Source organism: Oculina patagonica, chromosome 13 (assembly GCF_052425735.1).
Source record: "Oculina patagonica isolate OP01 chromosome 13, crgOcupat, whole genome shotgun sequence".
Taxonomy (NCBI): domain Eukaryota; kingdom Metazoa; phylum Cnidaria; class Anthozoa; order Scleractinia; family Oculinidae; genus Oculina; species Oculina patagonica.
This window is the reverse complement of record NC_135770.1, coordinates 7,940,047-7,943,041: the sequence shown is the minus strand read 5'-3', so window position 1 is coordinate 7,943,041 and position 2,995 is coordinate 7,940,047. Positions and strand designations below refer to the sequence as shown.

Below are 2,995 nucleotides of genomic sequence, written 5' to 3'. Positions count from 1 at the left end.
CGTTTCGAAAAGGACGTATGTGAATGTACATTCCACGCCATTCAGACGATGATCCCATGGTGCTTCGTGCATGATCAGGCCAACCACGCTAACTATCTGACTCTTTACTATGCGCAGGTGACTAACACTTCCGCGTGGAATCCGGATGTACATTAGGTAGAACAACCCATTTGGAAGAATGCATGTATACCGGTCTACAAGAGTTACAGTCAATAAGGACACCCAGACCCCTGGAGGAACCATCCGCTTTAGCCTCGGCTCAAGCATGTAGCTGTGCAGTGGTATCATATATTTTAGCAAAGCGAAAAAGCGCATTCTGGAGTAACTGAAAGACTTGGTGTAAGGAGATGAGCTGGCCCGGAGGCCAGCACTAAAAGTCATCCTTAGACCTCTGCCATACAACTGCGCTAGAATCGAAAATGATCTGCTCCGTGCGTTTGTTTGGGTAATGGAATGAGGTATACTGCAGACATGCGTAGACTGTCTCATCTACCAGCTGTTCCACGCCCCATCTCAATTCTCCATGCAAACATTTTCAATCGGCCTTGGCACTTGGGAGTCCTTATGCAGTAGTCGCCTCCAAACTGCATCCTGATAGCTCTCTTTTTGAGTCATGAGGATATGAGCCAAAATTTAAATAAATTCTATGATTAACAAGAAAACAGTGCTGCCCTTACTAAAAAAGGTTAACCACAAGCAGACCAGAGGGGAACTAATTGCAAGCAACCGGAGTGGAACAAATTCGCCCGAGTGACCCGAGAACTAAAGAACTATACGCAAGCAAACCAGAGCAGAACTAACCGCAAGAAAACCGAAGTGAAACTAACCGCAAGCAAAGTGGAGTGAAACTAACCGCAAGCAAATTGGAGCGGAACTAACCGAAAGCAATAGCATGTAACAACGAATTCGCTTTCATTACTGATGGAGGCTTAAGTATTAGCCGAAACCGTCTAACAATAAAACGAAAAGGAGTCAGTGACAAACTGTTTAACCTATAATATCCGAAACTAAAGTTGAGTGCTTCTAAACTAATTTGTATACAGACAAATCGCGGTCAGTTAAATAATAGTTAACTTACTCACCTTTGTGTAAACTCATTGACTCATGACTCATAAATCATACTCATTTGACTCATAAAACAAGGGAACTGATGTATGCAAATGAAATCACATCTTTTAACCTTTGACTGTGATATTTTTGGGACAGGATTGTTTATTGTATTTCATTTCTTTTGTTTAAGTCATCTGGAACTGATCCACGACGCCACCTCGAAAATATCAGGCTCACGAAAACGCAAGCGAGAAAATCATGGCCGCTTTATCGAACACCAAGCTATTACCCTGCAGCGAAGAAGAACTGAGAAAAATAGCCTCCCAGTATAGAACTCCGTTTTATCTTTACGACAAAGAAAGAATGGTGAACAGAGCCAAGTTCTTCTACGAAAGTTTCGCTTGGGTACATTCATTAACCGGAACAAGCTTTATGAACCACTTTGCAGTTAAGGCAACGCCGACTCCAATGATTTTAAAAATGCTACACGAAGAGTGTAACATGGGAATGGACTGCAGTTCCCTCGGGGAGCTCATGCTTTGTGAAAAGCTGGGAATTAAAGGCGAAGATGTCATGTTTACTTCAAACAACACCCCTTTAGCGGAATATCGAAAGGCTTTTGAGATGGGAGCCATAATCAATTTGGACGACTATTCCCAAATTGACAACCTAAAGAAAGCGTTAGGAGGTACCATGCCTGACATGATTGCGTTTCGTTTCAATCCAGGACAAGAACACGACATTAATTATAACGAGATCATTGGCAACCCAGTTGAAGCAAAATTTGGATTGACGAAAGCCCAGCTGTTCGCCGCCTACAAGAAGTGTAAAGAATACGGTGTTAAGCGTTTTGGATTGCACACGATGATGTTAACAAATTCTCTGAATATCTTGGATCTTGCTGAGACTGCTCGGATGATGTTCACACTGGCGGTGGACATCAAGAACGAGACAGGAATCAGTGTTGAACTCGTTAACTTGGGAGGTGGCATCGGCGTGAATTACCATCGTGATGACAAACTTATCGACCTCCAAGATCTTGGTCTCCGAGTGAGATGCTTGTATGAAGAAATCGTGATGCCACACCGGGATCTTCATCCGCTACAGATCAAGTATGAATGCGGCAGGGTGGTGACCGCTGAAAATGGCTGGCTCGTGTCACGTGTTATCAACATGAAAGACACTTACAAACGTTTTCTTGGTGTCGATGCTTCCATGGCTGACTTTTCATTGCCTGGCATCTACGGCAAGTACCACGTGATAACAGTCGTCAAAGATCAGCCTCTTTCAAATGATGTGCAAAAGGATCTTCCCGATTACAAGACCGTAGTTAACGACCCTTCATACGCTTGTCCAAATCACAAAGGTGACAAAAGAGAGCGTATGTTCGACATCGTTGGTTCCATTTGCATGAGTACCGATAAATTTGCTGTCAACCGGGTGCTGAATGTAAATCCAGAAATCGGTGATCTTTGCATCTTTCACAGCGCGGGTGCTTACGGTTACTCGACTGGTTATAATTTTAACGCAAAATTGCAACCTGCAGAAATTTTGCGTGTTTCTCGCAATCGCTTTGAGATGATTCGCCGAGCCCAAACGTACGACGACTACTTTGCCACAATGAAGTTTCCTTAGAAGTGTGTAACTTTTCTTTAATATCATAACAAAGGCTGAAAACTTTTCTTCGTTTTGATTGGTTGATCAGGGGCAGGCATATAACTCGATCAATAAAATAAAATCACAGTTAAGTGCAAATTACCTGACCGGAAATCACCGAAAACTGTCTAAGGCCACTTGAGATCTTCCAAAGAACTGACTACGAACACAACTCTAAGAAAATCTACGAAGATTTCTCAAGATATCTCAAGGACTTTCCAAGATAGTCAAGACGGTGTGACGATTTCCTAAAATTTTCTCGAAGATCACACGACGATTTCTTAAAGAT

The 2,995-nt window shown here is 42.7% G+C and overlaps 1 pseudogene; it reads left to right on the top strand.

The window, feature by feature from the left end:
- The first annotated feature begins 1,308 nt into the window (after positions 1-1,308).
- LOC144636913 (protein TabA pseudogene) lies at positions 1,309-2,685 on the top strand (annotated as a pseudogene).
- The last annotated feature ends 310 nt before the right edge of the window (positions 2,686-2,995 follow it).